General features: G+C 33.3%; 2 non-coding genes across 2 annotated transcripts; both read left to right on the top strand.

The window, feature by feature from the left end:
• The first annotated feature begins 259 nt into the window (after nt 1–259).
• On the top strand, nt 260–2,415 carry LOC123303991. Its single transcript, XR_006536053.1, has one exon. It is a non-coding gene; the product is annotated as a small subunit ribosomal RNA (ribosomal RNA).
• Nucleotides 2,416–3,368: 953 nt separating this feature from the next.
• On the top strand, nt 3,369–3,523 carry LOC123303989. The gene has a single exon (XR_006536051.1). It is a non-coding gene; the product is annotated as a 5.8S ribosomal RNA (ribosomal RNA).
• Nucleotides 3,524–6,118: the final 2,595 nt, after the last annotated feature.

Below are 6,118 nucleotides of genomic sequence, written 5' to 3'. Positions count from 1 at the left end.
AAATATATATTTGAAAAAAAAAAAAATTAATAATAATATATATATCTCATATGTTTTTTCTATTAATTTTAAAACAATAGAGATATAAAAAAAAAAAAATTTATATCAGTAATGGGTGAGACCATCTGATATTTAAAATGAAATTGTAATAATATTATTATATATTAATAATTATTGTATGAAAATTTTTTTTCTTATAATAAGAAAACAAAAATATCATGTATATTATTATATATTTAATATTATAAATACAAATAGTTCCCTGGTTGATCCTGCCAGTAGTCATATGCTTGTCTCAAAGATTAAGCCATGCATGTCTCAGTACAAGCCAAATTAAGGTGAAACCGCGAAAGGCTCATTATATCAGTTATGGTTCCTTAGATCGTACCCACATTTACTTGGATAACTGTGGTAATTCTAGAGCTAATACATGCAAACAGAGTTCCGACCAGAGATGGAAGGAATGCTTTTATTAGATCAAAACCAATCGGTGTAAATTTTAATTTGCATCGTTTAATTTGGTGACTCTGAATAACTTTAAGCTGATCGCACGGTCTCGTACCGGCGACGCATCTTTCAAATGTCTGCCTTATCAACTGTCGATGGTAGGTTCTGCGCCTACCATGGTTGTAACGGGTAACGGGGAATCAGGGTTCGATTCCGGAGAGGGAGCCTGAGAAACGGCTACCACATCCAAGGAAGGCAGCAGGCGCGCAAATTACCCACTCCCGGCACGGGGAGGTAGTGACGAAAAATAACGATACGGGACTCATCCGAGGCCCCGTAATCGGAATGAGTACACTTTAAATCCTTTAACGAGGATCCATTGGAGGGCAAGTCTGGTGCCAGCAGCCGCGGTAATTCCAGCTCCAATAGCGTATATTAAAGTTGTTGCGGTTAAAAAGCTCGTAGTCGAATCTGTGTCCTACACTGTTGGTTCAATGCTCGCATTGTTTAACTAGCATGTTATGTGGGACGTCCTACCGGTGGGTGGTACAGATTATGTATAAAGTATATTTTAGTGTTATTATTTATTTAATGCATTATATATATTTTTATTATGTAATTTGTCGTAAGTGTTTAACCGTTAAGAGCGGTGGCAGCCCCCAATTGCAATCCCGTCGCGGTGCTCTTAATTGAGTGTCGAGGTGGGCCGGTACGTTTACTTTGAACAAATTAGAGTGCTTAAGGCAGGCTCAAATTTTGCCTGAATATTGTGTGCATGGAATAATGGAATAGGACCTCGGTTCTATTTTGTTGGTTTTCGGAACTCCGAGGTAATGATTAATACGGACAGATGGGGGCATTCGTATTGCGACGTTAGAGGTGAAATTCTTGGATCGTCGCAAGACGGACAGAAGCGAAAGCATTTGCCAAAAATGTTTTGATTGATCAAGAACGAAAGTTAGAGGTTCGAAGGCGATCAGATACCGCCCTAGTTCTAACCATAAACGATGCCAGCTAGCGATCCGCCGAAGTTCCTCCGATGACTCGGCGGGCAGCTTCCGGGAAACCAAAGCTTTTGGGTTCCGGGGGAAGTATGGTTGCAAAGCTGAAACTTAAAGGAATTGACGGAAGGGCACCACCAGGAGTGGAGCCTGCGGCTTAATTTGACTCAACACGGGAAACCTCACCAGGCCCGGACACCGGAAGGATTGACAGATTGAGAGCTCTTTCTTGATTCGGTGGGTGGTGGTGCATGGCCGTTCTTAGTTGGTGGAGCGATTTGTCTGGTTAATTCCGATAACGAACGAGACTCTAGCCTGCTAAATAGACGTACTTTACCGGCATCTCAAGGCCCATCGGCTGTTTGTTTCCCATTTCATTCATTTTCATGTGTGTTATGTATTGTATTTATATATGCATGTATTTTTGAGATTTAACGATCAAGATTATATTTTGTATATATTGTGCTTTATGTTGCATATGTTATGGTGTATGGGTACGCAGTTTTTTGATGTGGTTTTTACTGCCGGCGTACAAATAATTCTTCTTAGAGGGACAGGCGGCATTCTAGCCGCACGAGATTGAGCAATAACAGGTCTGTGATGCCCTTAGATGTTCTGGGCCGCACGCGCGCTACACTGAAGGAATCAGCGTGTCCTCCCAGGCCGAAAGGTCCGGGTAACCCGCTGAACCTCCTTCGTGCTAGGGATTGGGGCTTGCAATTGTTCCCCATGAACGAGGAATTCCCAGTAAGCGCGAGTCATAAGCTCGCGTTGATTACGTCCCTGCCCTTTGTACACACCGCCCGTCGCTACTACCGATTGAATGATTTAGTGAGGTCTTCGGACTGGTACGCGGCAATATTTCTGATATTGCCGATGTTGCTGGGAAGATGACCAAACTTGATCATTTAGAGGAAGTAAAAGTCGTAACAAGGTTTCCGTAGGTGAACCTGCGGAAGGATCATTAACGATATATATAAAATATATTTATTTATATTTTTTGTATTGTTTTTAAATATTCCAAAAAATAAAAATATTATTGATAAGAAATATTTTTTTTAACAAAATAACATATTAATATGTAATTTTCTCAAAATATATAATAGTAATTATGTGTTAAAAGAGATTTATTTTGGTTATGATATCATATTAAAGTAATACGCCAAACTTTTTTTATACACATAATATATCTATACATATAATATAGAGAATATTATATAAATATTAATAATATATTTGTTACATATAAAATATTTTTATATTCAATATTATTATTATTATTAAACAATAATTATTAATAAAATCTATAAATAATTTCTCTTATAAAAAAGTGAAATTTAAAATAGAATATATTGAAATTATTTGTTTATATGTATATAATCTCTATTAAGAAAAATAAAATAAGATTATAATTGATATAATCTATATTTTTATTTTTCTATGTTATATAATAAAAATAAAGAAAACACAAGATAAAATTTTTTTAAAGAATAAAATTTATTTCAAATTTAAATTTCTTTATGTTTTGTCTTGATATTTCTTTTTTTTTATTAAAAGTTATTATGTTAAAAAACAAACCCATTTGTTTTGTACCATATTAATATTATATATATTTTTATGTAGAAAATAATTTATAAAAAAAAAATAAATACATTTCTATAAAATATACCAAATATTAATTATTATATCTAGCTAGCACTAACAAAAATATCAAAAATGTTATGTATATATTTATTAATACCATAATATCTTTAATTTATATATATATATATTTAAAATAAAATATATAATTTATATTCTAGAAAAATTTTTTTATTTTAAAAGAATTTATAAAGATATATAAATTAATAATTTTATTTTTTATATTAAAAATAAAGATTATTATTAATAATAATACTTACATTTAAAATTTAAAAAGATTACCCTGGACGGTGGATCACTTGGCTCGTGGGTCGATGAAGAACGCAGCTAATTGCGCGTCAACTTGTGAACTGCAGGACACATGAACATTGACATTTCGAACGCACATTGCGGTCCTTGGATACTGTTCCCGGACCACATCTGGCTGAGGGTCGTATACATTATATTAATATAATAAAAGATTATTTTACATAAAATTTTTTTTATGAAAAAGAAATTTATCAATAATTAAAAAAGAAAATTTATTTTTTCATATTTAATTAAATTGATAAATAAAATTTTTATAAAAGAAATGTAAAATTATTTATATATGAATGTTTTACGCCAAATATAAGAAAAAAATAAATATAAAATGTTTTTAATAGCATTTAAAATTTATATATTTTTTATTATTTGTCGACATTTTTAAATTAATATATCAATATTATTTTTTATCATTTATATATAATATTATAAAACTTTATGTTAATAATAATATTAATAATAAATGATATTAATAATATATTTTTAAAATATTAAATAAAGAAGAATAAACAAAAATATTATATATTAATATTTTGTTATGGAATATTTTATTTGTAATAAAATTTTCAATATACTCGAAAAAAATTAATATATATAATTATTTATTTTTTATTTTCTTCTCTTTAGATAAATATAAAAATAATATTATATAATAATATTAAAAAAATTTGAGTATGAATAATTAAGAAAATTGTTTACTTATAAAATATAACAAAAACATAATATATAAAAAAAATTTTTGTTTTAATACTTCTAAAAACTTTTACGACCTCAGAGTAGGTGAGATTACCCGCTGAATTTAAGCATATTATTAAGCGGAGGAAAAGAAACTAACTAGGATTCCCTTAGTAGCGGCGAGCGAACAGGGATAAGCCCAGCACTGAACCCCGTGGCTGATAAACAGACACTTGGGGAATGTAGTGTTTAGGAAGATTCAATATAAACCTATTGTTATATAATACATCCAAGTCCATCTTGAATGGGGCCATATACCCATAGAGGGTGCCAGGCCCGTAGTGATTATTATTGATGATAGGTGAATCTTTCCTTAGAGTCGGGTTGCTTGAGAGTGCAGCTCTAAGTGGGTGGTAAACTCCATCTAAGGCTAAATATTACCACGAGACCGATAGCGAACAAGTACCGTGAGGGAAAGTTGAAAAGAACTTTGAAGAGAGAGTTAAAGAGTACGTAAAACCGTTCAGGGGTAAACCTGAGAAACCCGAAAGGTCGAAAGATGAGATTCATTTACTTTTTATCGTTAATCAACCAATTTGTACTAGCATGTGACAAAAATTTTTATTAGGAATTTATTTTTAGTAAAAATATATGCACTGCTGTATATTGTTAATTGTATGATAACGAGGTATGCACTTCTCATCTTGTAGGACGTTGCGACCCATTAAATATTAATCTATAGGCATTGGTGCGTTGATTAATGTACAATATTATTTTTTGATAATATTTTGTGTATGTTAAACGCCTATGTTTCTTGATTAATTGTTTGATGGTATTAATTATAAATTGATATTGAGTCGCGTTATTAACGCGTTCAGATCCACCACGAGTATAAATAGGTTTTTTTATTAAAACATATTATATATACGGATTTTATGCCGTTATATGATACTATTTAACTGTCAGTAGGTGTATGATAATGAACTGGCTCATTTTTTTTTATTAAAAATTTATCTGTCAGCGACGATATAGCTTTGGGTACTTTCAGGACCCGTCTTGAAACACGGACCAAGGAGTCTAGCATGTACGCAAGTCATTGGGAATAAAATATTTTTTCATCGAAATATTTATAAATTTTATGAAACCCAAAGGCACAATGAAAGTAAATATTATTTATATTTTTTTATAAATGATAAAAGGAGGATATATTTATATTATGTATTAAATATCGCACTCCTAGGGCGTCTTATATTATTATAATTTAGTTTTCGGATTATATTATAATAGAGGCGCACCTAGAGCGTACACGCTGGGACCCGAAAGATGGTGAACTATGCCTGGTCAGGATGAAGTCAGGGGAAACCCTGATGGAGGTCCGTAGCGATTCTGACGTGCAAATCGATCGTCGGAACTGGGTATAGGGGCGAAAGACTAATCGAACCATCTAGTAGCTGGTTCCCTCCGAAGTTTCCCTCAGGATAGCTGGCGTTCATTATATAAGAGTCTCATCCGGTAAAGCGAATGATTAGAGGCCTTGGGGCCGAAACGACCTCAACCTATTCTCAAACTTTAAATGGGTGAGATCTCTAGCTTGCTTAAAAACATTATTTATAATGTGAAGCTATGAGAATATATTTTTTATATATGGATCAGAGTGCCAAGTGGGCCACTTTTGGTAAGCAGAACTGGCGCTGTGGGATGAACCAAACGTAGAGTTAAAGCGCCAAAATTGACGCTTATGGGATACCATGAAAGGCGTTGGTTGCTTAAGACAGCAGGACGGTGGCCATGGAAGTCGGAATCCGCTAAGGAGTGTGTAACAACTCACCTGCCGAAGCAACTAGCCCTGAAAATGGATGGCGCTGAAGCGTCATGCTTATACTCTACCGTTAGTTGGTATTTTCGATAAAAGATTTATCTTTTATCATGAAACCCTAACGAGTAGGAGGGTCGCGGTGGTGTGCGCGGAAGGATTGGCCGTGAGGCCATCTGGAGCCGCCATCGGTGCAGATCTTGGTGGTAGTAGCAAATACTCCAGCGAGGCCCTGGAG

This window comes from Chrysoperla carnea, assembly GCF_905475395.1.
Source record: "Chrysoperla carnea chromosome X unlocalized genomic scaffold, inChrCarn1.1 SUPER_X_unloc_172, whole genome shotgun sequence".
Lineage (NCBI taxonomy): Eukaryota > Metazoa > Arthropoda > Insecta > Neuroptera > Chrysopidae > Chrysoperla > Chrysoperla carnea.
The sequence above is the reverse complement of the archived record's forward strand: the minus strand, read 5'-3'. Positions and strand labels throughout refer to the sequence as shown.